We start from the raw sequence: 20194 nt of genomic DNA on the forward strand, positions 1-20194 counted from the left end.
AGAGCAGGATCCGTGGAGGGGCAGAGAGAGAGGGGGACACAGAATCCGAAGCAGGCTCCCGGCTCTGAGCTGTCAGCACAGAGCCCGACGCGGGGCTCAAACCCGCGAACCATGAGATCTTGACTCATGAGGTCACGACCCAAGCGGAGGTCGGAGGCTTCACCCGCTGAGCCACCCAGGCGCCTCCCGAGCATGCTTTAAATAGGACACCTAACACTTGGGGTTTGGCAGTGACAGTGATGTGCAGTTATCAACCTCTTCTGATGTGTTTACTGAATCTCCTAGGCGGGCTTACTTTTCACGTGTGTTTTCATAAAACGTAACACATACAGTTTAGCAGAGCATATATGGTTATTTATGCACACATCTTCCTCTTGAGGCCTTGGACCAGGGCATTTCTTTTTTTTTTTAATTTGAATCCTCAACCTGACATTTAGGAAATGTTTGTATTTGTGCTACCCGAACAAATTACCACAATTTAGAAGCTGAAAACAACAAAATGTGATACTTCAAGGGGCGCCTGGGTGGCTCAGTCCGTTAACCATCCAACTTTGGCTCAGGTCACCATCTCATGGTTTGTGAGTTCGAGCCCCGCATGGAACTCTGTGCTGACAGCTCAGAGCCTGGAGCCTGCTTGGAATTCTGTGTCTCCTTCTCTCTCTACCCCGCCCCTACTTGCCCTCTCTCTCTCTCTCTGTCTCTCAAAAAATTAAAAAAATTAAAGTAATATGCATTTTTATGGAGAAAAAAATGAAAAAAAAAACGCATACCAAAAAACTACCCATATCTTATGACCTAGTGAAATGTTGATGTATTTTCTTCTGGACTTTTATTTATAATTGTTTTTATATAAATATACTTACATAGTTTCCATTTCAGATCTAGACTTACACAGTTTTTTTTTTTTTTTTTTCAACGTTTATTTATTTTTGGGACAGAGAGAGACAGAGCATGAATGGGGGAGGGGCAGAGAGAGAGGGAGACACAGAATCGGAAACAGGCTCCAGGCTCCGAGCCATCAGCCCAGAGCCCGACGCGGGACTCGAACTCACGGACCGCGAGATCGTGACCTGGCTGAAGTCGGACGCTTAACCGACTGCGCCACCCAGGCGCCCCTAGACTTACACAGTTTTAAATCATGCTTTTCTTTTCCACCCAACATTATACTATTAATATCCTATTAGCTGTATACTACTAACCCTGATGTAGATCTCTATCTCATGACTACAAGGTCAGGACCTGAGCTGATATCAAGAGTTGGACGCTCAACCGACTGAGCCACCAGGTACCCCGTTTTTTTAAAAAAGATACTTAGTATTTGATTTGAGACTTTTGAGAATACTTCATTTAAACATTACCCTAGGGGCGCCTGGGTGGCTCGGTCGGTTGGGCGTCCGACTTCGGCTCAGGTCATGATCTCACGGTCCATGGGTTCGAGCCCCGCGTCAGGCTCTGTGCTGACAGCTCAGAGCCTGGAGCCTGTTTCAGATTCTGTGTCTCCCTCTCTCTCTGCCCCTCCCCTGTTCATGCTCTGTCTCTCTCTGTCTCAAAACTAAATAAACGTTAAAAAAAATTTTTTTTTTAACATTACCCTAGATGGGGGCATTTAGGTGGCATTCATCTAAAAGAGCATCATTGTGATCATCATCTTTGCACATAACAGATTTATTTTCTAATTGTTTTATTTAGAAAACCTTCATAAAAGTGAAATTTCTGTGCCAAAGAAATCCTCGATGAGAACATAAAATATATTTAAATATATAAATCTTTTTCTTACATAGTTCTATATTTTACCAAGGTAAAGGAACTGAAATCAAGTGAATAACTTGGAAACTCGTTACAATAATGTTGACAGACGAATGGCAATACATTGAATTTAAAGAGCTTTAAAGTCAATCAGAAAATAAACTGTTTATCCAAAGGAAAAACAGGTAAGGCACATAAACAGATGTCCTATGGAAGACATACAGTCAATAAACATGAAACAGTGCTTAATATGATAACCAAATCAAAAATGTATTTCGTACTTTATTTCCATCATGTTATGAATTTGAAATAATATGACAGAATGTGGTGCAATCAGCAGGCTTGTACGTACATTGCTGATGGTGATATAAGTGGGTACAGCTTTTTTGGGAAAAGAACTTAATAATATTCTTTAAAATGCCCTGTATTTGATGGGATATACCTATAAAAATAATGTAACAAGAACATAAAAGAAAACAGAGTATCTCAGTAGTTGTGTAATGTGCTATGCGGCTGAAAGTTTTCGAAGTACATAAATCACTTGTATTTACCGCCAAATGTGGTGTATTCCTCATAGAAGCCAGGAAACAATCCTGACCTTTCTTTAGGTAGATAATGAGAATGATATAAGACCCTGCCCCTGGAATCGGTTGAGCTGTGAGGTTGAGGACAGAGACTACAAACTACTACGTTTGGACCGAATTTCCGATCCAACTGCGGGAAGTTTGGGTCTGGCTACCAAGTTAGAGGAAATAGCCCACAAATGGCTGACTTCATTTCTGATACCAGCCACACGCTTAGGGATGTCCCCGCTGTATTGGCAATTCGTAAAAGACCCACCAAGCTCACTAAAAGCTGCTGTCCTACAGATGCAATGGATGACAGGAAAAGATACCTTGAAAGCAGCCAAGGAAGGAGATGCGCAGGACAGAATCTGGTAATGTCGCAAACATGAAACTCACATTATCCTCAGGATACGTTACCCTTTCGACAACAACATATGTGTATGTATATACACACGTATATGTGTATATATGTGTGTGTGTGTATAATGTGTATATGTGTATATATAATATATATATTAAATATATAATTGTATAATATGTAATATATTATATATATATTATATATAATAGTCAACCTGAAAAGCCACATGTGGTATATATCATTGGTTTTTTCCTTTTATCCTCTGTAGGATCCTAATAGAGCTTCAAAACACATGAAGCAAAAACTAATAGTCCTGAATGGAGAAATAGGAAACTCCAAAATTACTCTTAAAGCCTTCCATATTCCTCACCAGTAATCTGTAGAAGTCGGAGATAATCTTTGTGACTTTATGTCGGGCGAAGCATTCTTGGGAAGCAAAAAATCAGGAAACAAACAAGAAAATATCGATGCATTGTACTTCAAAACTAGAAGCATTCGCTTTTACAAAGACACGGTTACTGGAATGAAAGATAGGTAACATTCCAGGATAAGATACTTACAACACAAATCTGCTACATAACCAGTATTCAAAATTTATAATGAATGCTCACAATAAAAAAAAAAAAAAGGTTCACAGTAAGAAAACAATCCAGTACAAAAACGAGCAAGTGATTTAAGCAAATGCTTTTATGAAATCAGAAATAACGATAAGCACCAGAAAAGCTGTTCAAAGTCATTAGTCATTAAGAAAATACAAATTAAATCCACAATGAGATACTGCTTCACGTGGCTTACAATGGTTAAGAAAATGACACTAAGTACTGGCACGAATGTGGGACAATTGGAATGCCAGCTTTGTTGGTGAGAAAGAAAGAAGAAATCAGCCACTTTGGAAGACCCTTGGGCAACTTCTTACCGTATGACCCAGGAATCCCCCCGCCTAGATTTTCACAGAGGGGAAACTAAAACATATCCACACAAATGGCCGTACGTGAATGTTTGTAACATTTTAATTATAATCGCTCAAAATTGACATAGTTCGTTTATGGGTGAATGAATAAACAAATTCTGGTGCATGCGCAGAACGTAATACGAGTCCGTCATCGTTAACGAGGAATAAACTAGCTGATACATTTAACAAGGCGGCTGCATCTCCAAAACATTATATTAAGCGAGGGTCAATGTCTACCAACAGACACCCTAGTCACATTTATTCATAATGGCGAAAAACCAACACAAAACAAAGGAAGGAGCCTAACTGTCTGTCAACAAGAGAGAGGATAACAAATTATGCTATACACACATGAGAGAAGATAACCTGGCAATAAAACTATTGATAATGTTAAGTAAATTACATTAAATGGAAGAAGCCAGAAACAAAAGTGTACAAACTCGATGATTCCATTTATTTATTTATTTTAATATTTATTTATTTTTTAGAGAGAGAACAGGGGAGGTACAGAGAGAGAGACAGAGAGAGAGGGACAGAGGATCTGAAGCAGGCTCCATGCGGAGAGCAGAGAGCCCGATATGGGGCTCGAACTCACAAACTGTGAGATCATGACCTGAGCCGAAGTCGGACGCTCGACTGTCTGAGCCACCCAGGTGCCCCTGTGGTTCCATTTAGATGAAACTCAAGCACCAGCAAAATGAAACAGGGTGACAGATGTTAGAATAGTGGGAGTTTGTGCTTGAGAAAGGGTCTGAGAGTCATTTCCAGAGTGATGAAGTCTGTATCTTGAACTAGGAAGAAGTTACAAATGTATGTATAGGTGAAACATTCAGTGAGCTGTACAATGAAGCTTTGTTCATTTTACTCAATAAAAATTATGTCTCACAGAAAGTTAGGTGCAGAGCACCTTGGTGAAATTGATGTTTCTAGAACGGGGACAGGAAAAACACAGCTGAGCCTTGGAGCCTCCTGTAGTGCCAGAAAATAAGGAAATGCTTAATAAGCGAAAGGATGGGACTGGGAAATGTCACAGGGACACCAAAGCCAACCTGGAAGAGTCCCTAACGGCTGAAACTGAAGCAATTTGTTGTACTAAAACATGTAATACAACATCTGTTATATGTAGAATTTTAATTATTACTCAGTATATTTTTTCTAATTGCCATTTCGTTTTTACCCATGGATTAGTTAGAATTATATTTCTTGGTTTCAAACATATGGAGGTCTCAATTTTTGTTGTTCTTCTTCACTCCCAGTTTAATAACATTATATTCAGATTATATTCCATGATTTCAATTTTTTTAAAATTCTGTTGACGCTTGCTTTGCGATGCACTATATGGACATTTTTTGCAAAATTTTGACAAATCTTTCAATAATGTAAGTCAGACTTTTATATTCTTATGGTACTTTTGGTTGCCTACTTCCGTTATCAGTGACTGAGAGAGATTTAATAAATTCACTCGCTGTGATTCTGGATTTTTCTACTTTTCATTGTGATTCTGACAACTTGAGACTATTATATGATCCCATTTAACGGGCACTTTTATTATTATGGATTGTCCTTCTCAATCTGTTAATACTCCTATAAAGTGTACTTTTTCTGATATTAACATAGCACGATAGTTTTCTTGTAGTTAGTGTTTGCATTGTACATCTTTTTTCTATTCTTTGGTTTTAAATATTCTGTTCTGACAATTTAGATGTCTCTTGTACCCAGCACAGACATTGATTTTGAGGATTTTTTTGAGTGGTCCAATAGTCTTTTTATTTTAATCAAATAACTTAATCAATTTACATTTAATATAACTTCTGATATATTGAGATTAAACGTATCATTTTACTAATTCCATTTCTCTACTCTGTGTCTTTACCTTTTTATTTTTTATTAGTTATTTATCTAGTTATTTTTTTATTAATCCAACTTTTCTTTCTCTAAGCTTGGAAATTGTGCCTTTTACTTTTTTTGATAGTTGCCATAGAAATCACACTATTAGTTGTTTTTACCTTCCTACAGCGTAAGTACACAAATTTTGTTATATTTTAATAAATTATACTTTATTTAAAATTTTTTTTCAACGTTTATTTATTTTTTTTGGGACAGAGAGAGAGCATGAACAGGGGAGGGACAGAGAGAGAGGGAGACACAGAATTGGAAATAGGCTCCAGGCTCTGAGCCATCAGCCCAGAGCCTGACGCGGGGCTCGAACTCACGGACCGTGAGATCGTGACCTGGCTGAAGTCGGACGCTTAACCGACTGCGCCACCCAGGCGACCCTTAATAATTTATACTTTAAAATCAAAAAGATATTATTATTGTTAAATATGCACTGTAATGATCTTTATTTGCTCACCGTCTCATCATCTTGCTACTGCTTTTCGTTTCTGCATTACTGAGAACCCATCTGCAATCTTTTTTTTTTGCCACATAACGACTACCTATCCTACTTACTTACTTACTACTTACTTAGTTACTACTATACTACTTATCCTGTACATATTATCCCACTACACTAATATTAGAGTAAATAAGATAGTAATTCTATGCTATATATCTCTCCTGAATATTGAAAATTCACATCCATTATTTCCTCAATTAGTTTTGTGACCTATTCTTTTTTTTTTTATCTTTTTGAGATGTTAGCCCACACATTTTATAACTTTGTTACTGTATCCTATAAATACCTCGCTCTCTCATTTGACAGTGTTTTGTTTCTCCAGGCTTAATTCTGTATATGTCCTTCTAAAGTAATATCCAGTGCCCTAATTCTCTTTTTAGCTGTGTCCAGTCTCCTGTTAAACCAATCAAGTTATTAATCTAATTTACATTTTTTATTTGGTTCTTTTTATAACGTTCAGCTCTTGGGGCACCTGGGTGGCTCAGTCAGCTGAGCTTCTGACTTCAGCCCAGGTCACAATCTCGTGGTTCATGAGTTCGAGCCCCGCGTCAGGCTCTGTGCTAACAGCTCAGAGCCTGGAGCCCGCTTCAGATTCTGTGTCTTCCTGTCTCTGTCCCTCCCTTGCTCGTGCTCTGTCTCTCTCTCTCTCAATAATAAATAAATGTTAAAAAAAAATTTTATAACGTTCAGCTCTTTGCCTAACTTTTTCGTTATGTCTTTTATCTCCGTGAACATAATAAATAGTTATTTTAAGCTGTATGCTTCATAACACCAATACCTGGAACACTTGTAACATGTTTTTATTGCCAATTTTGTTTGGTTGGTTTTTTTGCTACCTCATATTGTATTGTTTCTTTACGTGTCTGCTAATTTTTCATTGTACACTGGATATTTGATAGAGTTTGCGTTCTCAATCCAGATTAATCCATTTGAAGAGTCCCCTTCCCCTGGACATTACACTTAATAATTCACGGATGAAACGTAACCTAAGCAGAACTAACCATAATCTTTCCTAAAAACTTGTTTGTTGGTTTTTCCCCAAATATATTAAGGAAAACCTCCCATTTTTCTAATGATGTGCTTAGTAGAGTGGACTTCTATGCCACGGTTCTTGAGACCTTCTTTTTACCTCACCAAGAGACTCTATCTGAGCAATAAGGCAAACATAGTTAATTAAGGTCATGAAATTAAGAAAGTGATGCATTCCTGATTAGTAAACAGTAGCTTGAGAGCCACATCTGTATTAACTATTTACAGTTCCTATTTGCATGGCTCAATAAATTTCCTTTTTAGTTTAGATACTTTTAAATTGGGCTTTTTGTCATTTTCAGCTAAAAATTTCTTGTTAATCTGGTGAATTAGTTCAGGCATAAGAGTAGTTTTGGTGGTTGTACAAAGAGCTGAGGAAGTTTGATTCAAGGCCGGTAGGTAAGATAGAGAGCTGGTAATACTAGAAAAGATGATGAAATTCTAAACGAACGAGAATGGAAATGGAAATACAAAAGGGGTATGGCTTGGAGAGATATCACCTAGTAAGAATAGTGGGATGAAATGTTGGACATGAAAAATTCCTAGTAATGTTTTCTCTATTACAGCAGCTCTGTAAGCGAAGGACCGCACGTTCTTAATACTTTTATGTACTCACTTGAAATTAGATCGTGTACAAATACTAGTACATATCACCTTGGTTTGCAAGCATAATTCGTTCCAGAAAGATGCTTGTCATCCAAAGCCCTTGTATAGCAAAACGAATGTCAGGAACCATTGGCTCAGTGGTGATCATGCGTCCTTTGGCCTCATGAACGACTTGTATTACAAGACATCACTCGTTTATCAAGTTGAAATTTGTTAGAAATGTTTGCTTGTCTCACGGAACACTAGCAGAACAAGTGACTTGCAATCCAAGGTTTTACTGGTGTCTTAATTCAAAATATTTAATGTCGAGATGGATTCCTTGCTTTAGCAGTTTGAGTTTTCCCTTTTACACGTCGCTTTACTGGGTAGTGAAATCGGCACACTGGCCGCTAAACAGAGACATTTTCGACCTCAAGCCCAGCAGATGTGACAATTCCATGTAACTTAATCTTTGCAAGCGATGGTATAAATATAATTTGTATTGTTCTACAGAAACTACTTCAGTTAAAAAAAAAAATGCAATCAGTTGCCTTCCTCTCCAGCTTAAGGTACGTGTGACCAGGGAGACCTTTCCAAAATAAGGTTGTAATAGTACTTAGATAATAGATAAGGGCTATTCTGACCGAACTGGAATATATGGAAGGAGGAGGTGATAGACATCTTGCAGGAGCCTAACGTGTCTAGATAAACATTTCTGGTCAAGATGATTTTAAAACACGTATCTGCTTTCCTGTGTTTCTTCTCTTCGCTACTATTGTTGAACCCCACTCTAAAATTGGAATTTGTGGCAGAGTTGTGACTTGCTCTCCATAAAGGGTTATCAAGGCCATAATACACAGTTTTCCTCTTTCCAGAGCCTTAATTGTACTAGTAATCTCACAATTTACTTTGAATTGTGAGAAATAAGGGTGGGAAGCGTAACAAGGAGAGCAGTTGGGTTGTGAAACATGGAGTTGTTATGTCATAACTGCAACGTTTCTCATCGGAAAATCTCTTTCATGGCTATGGGAACAAATAAAGATTGCCTAGAGAAGTCAGAAGGAATGAGAAACTTCTCCCCTCATTCTCACATTTTTGCCGAATAGAAGCAGCAAAGAACTCCCATGTCAGGATGAATCACCCGACTGGAATTCACACATAGCACAAGATGAGGGGGCTCCCAAATGCCCGATGCAAATGTTAGTTACAGCACATTTCCTAAAAGGCAACTTCGAGTCACCCCCATCCCACTGACTCTTCCCAATCCCTGGTTTGTGTCTTGTCACCTATACCATAAACAAAGCGGTAGCATTTGTAGAGATAAATAGAGAGGTGCGTGGGGACAGAGCCAGGGAACTTGTTGGGAAAAGAAAAGACGGAGAAAGCCTGCGTGCTTGAAGCCAAAAATGAAAAACTTAAAACAATCATGCACACGGAGATGTGGGAAGATTCCTCAAATCTTGTTACAGAGAGTGAAGTTCCAACGTAATTCTATCAACACTGATACTGAGAGAGCTCCAGAGTCATATGGCTGATTCTTCTATGTGTTTCATCAATGGTGGTGCTATCTAGGCTGGAGGGAAAATCTGAAAGTTACATCTGGCAAGAATATAGCAAATCCCCAGGAGGTCTGTATTAAGGTACCCATTTAACTAGCAGGTGTCTCCACATTTACATTCAGTTAGCACTTAACTCCAAGTGTTTTATGCTCAGAGAACGTGCGTGTAGATTCCATTACATATTATAAGTTGTCGACTGCTTGGTAATTGTTTCATTTTTAGACATTGTTTTTTTCTTATTACAAATGTGATAAATGTATATAGCTTTAAAAGTTAGTAAAGGCAAACTCACACACACACACACACACACACACACACACACAGGAAAATTAGAGGATTGCACTGATAATATCGTTCATTGTTTTTTTTTTTTTAATCAATCTGTGACTTAAAAAAAAATGAAGATAACTATTGCAATGTCCATAATCAATGTATTTTAAGCAGAGCTTTGGGAAGGAATTGCCAAATACAGTAATGAATGTGAATCAAGCTCTAAAATGAGGTGGGGAGGCAAATGAGGATTCATCTTCAAAAAAAAAGTTCTCTGCTAAATGGGGGAAATTGGGTAAAAAGATTACAAGAATGCAGAAAGAATTTTAGCCTTAGGTAATTAGATGATTTAACTCTCACGACTGTTTTTAATTTTTTTTTTTCAGCGTTTATTTATTTTTGGGACAGAGAGAGACAGAGCATGAACGGGGGAGGGGCAGAGAGAGAGGGAGACACAGAATCGGAAACAGGCTCCAGGCTCTGAGCCATCAGCCCAGACCCTGACGCGGGGCTCGAACTCACGGACCGCGAGATCGTGACCTGGCTGAAGTCGGACGCTTAACCGACTGCGCCACCCAGGCGCCCCGTCTCACGACTGTTTTAATACATCCAGGCTTTCCTTTTATCTGAATCTACTTTTTTGTCTTGCATGTTTAGAGCTCTGTCGTTGAGGCTGGGTCTTAGAAGCCTCCGATTATACCACTTACAGCCTACATTGTAGGTGGGGAAAAAAGGGATTTGAAAAATAACCCAAATAATGCTATGCTAGTGGTAGGGTTTTGCTGAATTGTGGAGCACAATGGGGCTCGGTAGGAGTTTAAGCTGGAAAGGTGGTCACCAGTGTTTATATCAAGGTGGGGGCTTCGAATGTATGGGCATCACATTGATGTTGATGAAGAGCTCTTGAAGGAATTCAAGCAGAGGAGTAACATGAATTTGTTTGTTGTTTAAAAAAAAATTTTTTTAATGTTTTATTCATTTTTGAGACAGAGAGAGACAGAGCATGAACGGGGGAGGGGCAGAGAGAGAGGGAGACACAGAATTGGAAGCAGGCTCCAGGCTCTGAGCCATCAGCCCAGAGCCCGACGCGGGGCTCGAACTCACGGACCGCGAGATCGTGACCTGGCTGAAGTCGGACGCTTAACCGACTGCGCCACCCAGGCGCCCCTGTTTGTTGTTTTAAAAGAATATCTTGATGGGTGCCTGGGTGGCTCAGTCGGTTGAACATCCGACTTCAGCTCAGGTCGTGATCACACAGTTCGTGAGTTCGAGCCCACCATTGGGGCTGTCGGCCCAAAGCCTGCTTTGGATCATCTGTCTCCCTCTCTCTGCCCCTCCCCTGCTCACGTGTTCTCTCTCTCTCTCTCTCTCTCTCTCTCAAAAATAAATAAAACATTAAAAAAATTAAAGATAAATAAATAAAAGCATACCTTGAGTGCCAAGGGAATAATGCATAGAAGAATGGACCCGGTCAAGGGATATTAGTTGTAATGGTCCAGACCTCTACTCTTCCAACATACACAACACACACATCGGAGGTGTGAACCTGCATTACACAATGGTAGTAGGAGGCAAGGTAAGAGGCAGACTGGAGAGAAATGTAATAGTAGAAATAATAGGACTTGGTAACCATTGGAAGATGGAGAGGAAGATTGAGAGAAAAATCTCAGCAAACAACAAGACCCGGTTTCTTATCTGAAAACAGTGATGCAAAGTTTTCAGACCAAGTAGCCACGGGGAGAGATTTTGTGGTAAAAATATGTGATGAGTTGAGCTTTGGATAAGATTTTGAGGTACTTACGGGACATCTGGGGGGCAGTAAGTGGTTTTTGAATATAGAATTGGATTTCTGGACAGTTATTTAATAATAGCTACAACTTACTTGATGTGTAGTATGTTCCAGAAATTTCTAAGTGCTTTACAGATTTTAACTCACTTAATTTTTGAAACAAACAAATTACATCTGTTTAAAATGATTAAAAAGTAAAATAGAGAAGTGACTTCCCCATGGTTGCATGGCTCTGAAGGAGTTGAGCCGTAACGTAAATGCAATAATTTGACGCCTGAGTCTGCATTCTTAGTTACTACACTATAGATGCTAAAAGAAAGGGAAAAAACGTCATCAGCATGATGACTCCAAGGAGTTGAAACTCTGGTAGAATATAAAGTAGACATTAGTAGAGAAGGGGAGGAGAAAGGGAGGGGGAAGGGGAAGGAGAAGAAAGGAGAAGAAGGAGGAGGGGGTGAGCAGAATCAACAGATTTTTTTTTTTTAATGAGAATAAAAATGATGAGGAATCTAAGAAGCAGAAGGAGAAAGAAGAATCAGGAAAGAGTCAGGAGGCTAAACAAAGAGGTGCCCTGTGATGGTAGCCTAGGAGAAGAAGTGGGTGGCGGTTTGAGAACCAGTGAGAGGTCAAAAAAGAATTGAAAAGTACTCTGTGTATTTGCCTTCAGAAGTCTTGGGTGACTTGGTCAGAGCAGTTTCAGGGTAGTGATGTGATAACTTGGCTTGATTTAGTGGGTCATGGACTGAAGAACAGAGCAAAGGTTGACTTCTTTTCTAAGAGGTCCGAGTACAAAGGGGAAGAGAATGCGTAATTATTTCTTTAAGGTATCATAGGGTACAATAAGGTTTTATTTACATTATGTTTTAAAGTATAGCCATAACATTAGTACATGTCTACGTTGGAAAGAAAAGACCCAACAAAGAGAAAAAAAAAATGTTTAGGGTAAAGGAGAGGGCCAAGATCATTGATGGCATGAGTTTTCAAAAAAGATCCGAAAACGTAGACTCCAACGTGAAAATGGAAGATGAGCTTTGGACAGAGGTAGAAGTTCCTCTTTCTTCGGGGTGAAAATGAAAGGAATGGGTTTTGTAGGTATAAGAACAGGTGGTTAAAGAGTTCAAGCCTGAAGTCTCCTATTTTCCCCAAAGAGTACCAGATGAGATCATTTGCTACAAGAAAGTCAAGAACAACGCCACACATGTGGCACACCTAAAACTTTGGAATAACTGCTCTCAAGAAGAGAGAGAGAACTCAGTACACCTATATCGCCCCTTGAATGGTCCAAAATCTAGTTGGGTTTAAAAGTCACAAGTCTGGAGTCAGACACAATGGTCCATAAGTGATTCACTGACTTAGATACGTTGGGCGGGTATTGTGGGGAGACAAGGTGACGAACTTGTTACTGATGAAATACACCTCATTAGTCAGGCTGTGTAGGAGAGCAAGAAACGAAATTTGGGACAGACGAGAAGAAATTAAGAAATTGAGGTGCGGAGGGCCATGGTATTGTGTGCAGATTGAGTGGAAGCCGGAGAGATCTAGAAAGCTATAAGAACCAGAGTTTGTGGTCAGAGAATGAGATAGTTAAGGTTTAACGGGTAGCACGGTTTCTGATAGCGAAAAAGTCAAAGTTAAGGTCATCCTAGAGTATTGATGGACTAGAGTTAAGAGCTGTTGGACTTGACACCCAGAGCTCCGAGTAAGGATGCTGGCTGTCCACTCACGTGGCCATTGCAGGTTCCTAGGGTAAAGAGAAGGTGAGGGATGGAAAATGTGTGAGTCAGAGTTATCTGTGAATAAGGAGAGACGGGCTGCTGGTCCATTTAGCTCGATCCCCAAGAAGAGAGGGCTTTGGGTTCCTGTAAATACCGACATCCATACGAATCGAGCCAGGGTTACACAGCCCTGTGGATGTGGAGTCTGGCCAGCTAGCTCTGTCTACAAGGCGGTACCCCAATAGCCTGGCTAATGACTGCGGCCCTCTCCATGTGTCATTTAAGAATCGGCTCAGGTATAACCTAATCTCTAGCTGGGGTGTGCTGGTCAGGAGGCTGGGGGGTCTGGAGTGGCCCTGCGCCAGCTCAAATAATGCACACTCTCATTACGTGATACCTGACCCAGGACGGGTGATTCAACCTGTGCGGAGCTCCGTTTTCTCGTCTGTGAAATGGAAACAGTGTTAGCGATGTCTATTTCATTTCAGAGGGTTTTGAAGATGAAATGGGCCAGTTGATACAAAGCGCACAGATCAGCTCTGGATTTGCCTAGTACACAATCCTTTTCAGCTATTGTTATTTAAAAGCCTTCTTCACAATCTACACCGTTCACGTGTCCCTTCTAGCCTCGTCTCGCATTGTACACCTATTGTTTGTGTGAACCCGTCTCGCTTTTAAGCTGAGAGCTCACTTTGGCACCTGGGCTGCTCATCCTGAAAAACCCCACTACCTGCTGCCTCGGACGCTTAATAGCAGTTTGTTGAATAGATTAATGAACAAATGAGAGCTCTTTTTTTGTTTGTTTTTTCAGTGCTCGAGTGAACGACATCATTATAACGGGAGACGGCGACTCTTAGCCCTCCGTCCACCTCTTCACGTAGCTTCGGTACTTTCGGAGGTTTAATTTCTACAGAACAGTACCAAGCAGGTATTCTGGAAACCTTTGTTTTTTTAATTTATCTTTAAATCCTTAGATTTACAAACATTAGACTCGGCTATGGTTCCCCATTTTATGGCTTTTCTACTTTGCCATCAAAAAATATATTCAGGGGCTCTGCCGGTCTTCCTCTGCTGCAGAACAATGGCCACAAAATCGTGGAGGATGCAATAAAGCATTTATTTCTTTTGTGTCTGCAGTTCCGCTGAGGGTCGGTTTGGGGTCAGCTGGGCTGTTCTGCTTCAGGCAGCGGATCCAGTTGGGCTATGCTTCCTGCCTTGTTATGGCTCGGGCTCTGTTCTGCTCCATATATAATTCTTCTGGGGCCCGGGTGGAAGGGGCAGAAACTCTTCTTATGGTCCATGGCAGAAAGGCAGGCAGGCAGGCAAGCCCAATGACACACATTTCAACCCCCCGCTTGTGTTAAGCCTGCTTACCTGCAAAGGAGTCATGTGGCCATTAGAAATCACCCAAGGTTAAATGCCCTGGACCTGTCAATCCGCAAAGCCCCGTCCAGCTCTGAAGCACCAGGTTCTATTCTGGTCTCCTTAACCGACGCTCAACCCAACATTCCATTCCTCAAATGTCCTGGTGAGTCCAGCGATCAAAATAAATCCTGCTTGCGAGGCCTGGTATTAATGTGCAAGTAACGCTTACAACAGATCAAACAGAATTTCCTTAGCTCTGCCAGCGTGCTTTCTGGATTAAAGGAACAGAAATCTGAGCAGCTTAGACGTTCACTGATAAGGAAGTGGTACACAGTGGGGAGGAGAATGGATCTTGGACCCCAAAAGTCCCGGCTGTAACACTTAGCCTTCCGTGTCCCTGGGCAGGTACCATCCGATAAGGCAAGGCGTTTAACATTTTCGAGTCTCCCCATCTTGGAAATCAGGGATGAGCCATATCAAATGCCTTGTGAGTGCAAGTCCGAATTAAAAATACACACAAACACATTTATTTGCAAATACAATGATTATGAATGCCAAATAAAATTGTTGTTGTTACCATATGGAAATAATAATACCTTTTATAGAGGATGGTGTGAAATGTTTGTATGTATCACAGCGAATAAGGATTCTGACATAGAGCGGGTACACAAAAGGAATGGCTTCCTTCCGACAACTTTCCCTTTAAATACACAACTGGAAAACTGAAGCAGATGTGCCCTGACCGAAAGCTACATGTTTTTCTCCTAATTATTCAGGGGAAAGGAAACTCCCTATTTATGTATGTATGCCTTCCCAAGTGCAAACTGGCAAAAACATATTCGCCAATAGTAAAAATATGTTTTGTTTTGTTTTGTTTTGTTTTGTTCACTTTAAAAGGCAAAAGACCTACCACTGGGCTTCTTCCCTCTGGGGAGATGAATTTTGATGATGTCCATCCCCATTTTCCAGAAATGGGAAGATTCCTGGGGCAGCAGCCCGGTCGGGCCTCGGGTTTTGTAAATGGGCTCTGGGGAATGAGTGGGTTACTGAGAAGCAGAATTACCCTCTAACCCAGGGGACATGTTAGAGCAGGGCCTTCTGGCTTCTTTTGAATGGAGACATCCTAATGGCACCAGACTGATAATTTTTCCCTCAGCTCCTTCAGAGTTACCATTCGGAGGCCTGTCCATTGTTTTTAAGCAAGTGAATAAAAAGTAGTTGTGTTTGTAAAAGTTCTTGTCAATGACCGTCTCTCTTTCTTCTCAGAGAGAACTGTGGATCTTCACTCACAAGAAGGTCAAATAGCAACCAAACTGCTTTATTGAGACCTATCCTGTTTGAGGCACTGTTATGTTTAGTATTAAGAAGGTCTAAGTTTTCTCATCTTTAAATGGGAAATATGAAACTCAAAAGAAGTTAACAGCCACATGCCCAAAGTCAATCAGTCAGTAGGTAAATATCAGCGCTGGGGATTTTTTTTTTTTAAATGTTTCTTTTTGAGAGGGAGAGAGACAGACAGACAGACAGAGTGTGAGCAGGGAAGGGCAGAGAGAAGAAGACACAGAATCTGAAGCATGCTCCAAGCTCCCAGTTGTCAGCACAGAGCCCAGCGCGGGGGGCTTGAACCCACAAACTGTGAGACCATGACCTGAGCTGAAGTCGCATGCTGAACCAACTGAGCCACGCAGGTGCCCCTCGGAGCTGGGATTTTAACCCAGATCAGTGGATTATACAGGAAGACCTCTGACTACCTGGCCACGCTGTGACTGGTATGTGTGTGGAAGGCACTTGCCGTGCCTGTTTAAAAAATGAGTGGAGGGGCGCCTGGGTGGCGCAGTCGGTTAAGCGTCCGACTTCAGCCAGGTCACGATCTCGCGGTCCGTGAGTTCGAGCCCCGCGTCGGGCTCTGGGCTGATGGCTCGGAGCCTGGAGCCTGTTTCAGATTCTGTGTCTCCCTCTCTCTCTGACCCTCCCCCGTTCATGCTCTGTCTCTCTCTGTCCCAAAAATAAATAAACCTTGAAAAAAAAATTTAAAAAAATAAAATAAAATAAAAAATAAAAAATGAGTGGAAACAAACAACGTGAATTTGCGTGAAAAGAGCAACCATGTCTCCATCTTATTCAAGACCGTCCAATACAAAAGGCTTCCTCTAGATGTCAGTTTCTTCTTCGCTGTTCTGGGGATATTTAATTCACAGGGTGGCTTGGAGACCTAATTGGTGTAAGACGTGGCGAGACCTGGAAGATCCTGGCACGCAGTAGACGGTAAGGATGATGACCTTGACCATGAAGTTGACGACGACGATGATGATAACGATAACGATGACATAAATGTGTTTGTAGAGGAGGGGGTTTGAGAATTCTGAATTGGGGTCAGACTCCATATTTTAACATGTTTTCCATACTGAACTGATGCATCAAGACTGGGTGGGGCAGCAGGCAAGGTTTCCAGTGGTTTTCTCCACTTCACGTGCACCCTGTACATTATGGTCCGTGATAACTAGACCAGCAACCTCACCAGCAGATGGAGAAATGTCCCTAATTGGGTCTGCCAGCTCTGAAATCATACTGGAACCAGCTGGATTGCCCAAGGTTTCCAGCCTCACGGCTGGTGGAGCAGAATGCTAAGGTCACCTGGATCTCTTGGGAGTGTTACAAAAGCCTTGTTTCAGGCGTCACCTGGCTCTTTAAAAATATTTTTGAATAAAATGTATACAGGCCTCTATGAATCTATGCCCCCCAATTTATTTTATGTACGTAATTTTTTAAAGGAAAGAAAGAAAACATATGGCTTGAATCATATTTTATAGTTTTTCTATTTGAATTTGGAAATGTATACATGTTCATCCAGCAGTAGTATCTCAACAACCAAAAAATGTATATTAAGCATGATTATATGGAAAATTGCTCAGCTCAAATAAATCATTGTGCTTGAAGGCTGGCTTAAACCAGCCTATGCTGTTTTCTGCTACCTGCTGGAAAATATTCTCTCTAAAACTTACATTTTAGGTGGTTTTTCTTTTAAGTCAAAAAAATAAATGAGTGACTTTTTCTTCGGAGATTAAGTAAATGAAATACTTGACTTTTGTCACAGAGAAATGAGACACCATCTCCTTCGCACTGTGTCAAACTGATTCTGTCACCCATGTTATAAAACCTGTGACTGTCCCTGCACCAAAAAGGAACTTTCGTGTCCCTTGCAGAACGTCTCACTATCAAGTGGCGAGGGACCTCCCAGGAGTGCTTTTTCCAAACATCTTCATAGACAATTCTTGGGAGCTGCGCAATGACCTCATTTACAGTATTAAGGGGATGCGGATGGGGATACATAGTAATGGCAACTCTCAAATCTTTTGGAAGCACTTTGGTTCTCTCCTGCATTTGGGACTTAAGTCTGTTATCTCAGTTCTGCCAAACTCCAGGCTGTAATATATCCCAAGTTTATATGAAAATAGAAAAAAAAAAGGGCCTCCTAATCTTCAAGGATAATGGGTATCATTGACTGAATATCTAGCGTGTGGGGGCCCCACTGGCTCCATTTTACAAACGAGTTAACTTATGCTCATCGAGGAAAAACTATTTACTCAGGATCATCACGTTGCTAGGATTCAAACCTTGGCTGTTTCGCTTACCTGACTTTTCCCTTTCCATTATTGGTCTAAGCCTAGAGAGCTGGACGTCTGATGTATGGTGACACGTACCTCTACGTGCAAAAGCAAAGAGTACCTTCTTTCTCTCCTTTCTATGTACAACAAAAGTTTCACCGAAGATCACACAATCTGGTCAAGCGAGACATGATCGTCAAAGTCGTATTCCTCCTCATCAGTAGTCCGTTGTTCTGTCTGCCCACTTAATTAGGGTCAATTCGAGGTAGGCTTGGATGAGCTCTGTAGAAAGAAGCATATGATCGCTGAAACATACTCGTGGCCAGTTTAGTTCATTCGTAGCAACAGGAGCTGATTTTAAACTGAACTAAAGAGGCATTCCTTGTACTTAAGCCTTTTCTTCCTTTTTTTTTTTTGTCCAGCAGCAGGACGATTGATAGAGTCCTGAGAAGTACTTTTCCATTCTATTTCAAGTTCTGAAATGGATGCAAAAGTCATCTTGAGTGGAGGAAGTGGGTATTTAAGAAAATAGGCCCCTTAAATATATCTAGCAGGAAAGAAAAAGGAACCTAGCTCAGTTACGGATGACCTCTCTGCTCCCTGCCCTGACTTTCCTGAAGTCCCAACCCTGGAGGCCCCTAGCATAGTTCCAAGTTTTAATTTATCCCTCTGTGTACTGATTCGGTAGGCTGGGATTCAGCCTTTTCTTGAAAGACAGAACCAGGGATTATGAATACGAAATTAGTCGAGCAATCACCATGCAAGAAGATACTCCTTTAATAAGCACTGACCTGTATTTTTCTAAAGGCCTGGAAAAGAATTGCCCAATGGCCACCTTCCATTTGGTTAAATTGCCTCTGATGATTTTGAGAGCAATGGTATGATTTAACAGCTGGCAGGGGATGGTCTGTGGATCTGTGTGTCTACATATTTATTGACATATTGGCTTCAGGAAGGTGAATTTCCAGACGAGTTGTGGCATCTCATTGTAGGGTCACCAAATTGGAAACCAGGATATGTAAAAGACGCCACCAAATTGGGATATTTTTACGTCTCCATTTTATATGCTTTGTTTTTTGTTTTTTTTTTTTTTTTTTCCAAATTAGTGGTCCTAGGAGATAACCAAAATAGGCGTTCAATTTACTTAAAGAACTTTGCTGGTTGTAGACATTACACACTCAAAAATTAAACAAGGTGATTATTGTATATTTCGGAACTGGAAGGGTCAAATTTTCAAGTGCAGAAGGCAAAGCTATCAATGACAAGTCTGTTCATATTTGCCAATGCAAATTGGGTAACGTACTGAGAAGCTAACCTCCACACCTGTACAGGGAATTGTCTACGTATGCAAATACATCTGTTTAGCTCTTAAGTGTGGAGTTCGTATGGTTCATCACAATGTATTTCTGTAAAAATGCATTATTTGATCAAGTTAAAGAACTTGATCATCTGCGGTTAACTGATCTATTCCCAAATGTATATTCCAAACACAAATTTATCATCTTGGCGAAGAGAGGACGCCATCTATAAGCTCCAGAGGCTAGAGGTATAATCACTCCCTTGCTTTTGGTTGATCATACAGTATATGATTAAAGTAAGTAATTTTCCCCCTTTGAATTTCAATTTTCTGATATGTAAAATTGGTCTAAAATGGCACCAGCTGGGGGCATCAAAAATATAGATTGTAATTCTAACATGGCTAGTGACTCCTTTTATGAGTAAGGATAAATCTTTTAACCGCTCCATACTTTCCTTTCCTCACCTGTACAACTGAAGTGGTGTCGGGAATGAAACTCAAGGCCTCGAGCCTGGACTCTTTGGACTCTGAGGAGAAAATTTAGAAGGTCCTTGAACTCATCACTGGAATTCAGCAATTCTATTTTAAGGTTGTGGCTCATCGTGTGTATCAGCAATTCTCCCCAGGAGAAAGTTCCATTGTGTTCATCAAGGTCTCAAAGAAATCTGTGTCCCCAGAATGTGTAGACCCACTCAACCAAATGTTGCTACCATTTTTTCCAAGTAGTAGCATTTGCTGATGTTGTGAATGGAAAGATACTCAGATGCAACGTTTAAATGTGGTCACCATCAGTTTCCTACTGAAGGGTTTTGAGGATGGGCTGATAATATTTTTATGGTTTCTTAATCAAAAGCCACTACTACCTAAAGGAACTACACAAAGCATATCTTGGGGATATGTGGATACCTGATAATAGATGCAAAGCTTTGTGTGTATGTGTATTTTCTAGGGGAATCA

General features: G+C 40.6%; 1 long non-coding RNA gene across 1 annotated transcript in view; it reads left to right on the forward strand.

Annotated features, from left to right (window-relative positions):
- Nucleotides 1–20194, forward strand: part of LOC123582530 — a 42646-nt gene that overhangs the window by 21628 nt on the left and 824 nt on the right. The window contains exons 4-5 of the long non-coding RNA XR_006704430.1: nucleotides 13782–13898; nucleotides 15602–15787. This is a non-coding gene — a long non-coding RNA (uncharacterized LOC123582530). The remainder of the gene's footprint in view (nucleotides 1–13781; nucleotides 13899–15601; nucleotides 15788–20194) is intronic.

This window comes from Leopardus geoffroyi, chromosome B3 (assembly GCF_018350155.1).
Source record: "Leopardus geoffroyi isolate Oge1 chromosome B3, O.geoffroyi_Oge1_pat1.0, whole genome shotgun sequence".
NCBI lineage: Eukaryota > Metazoa > Chordata > Mammalia > Carnivora > Felidae > Leopardus > Leopardus geoffroyi.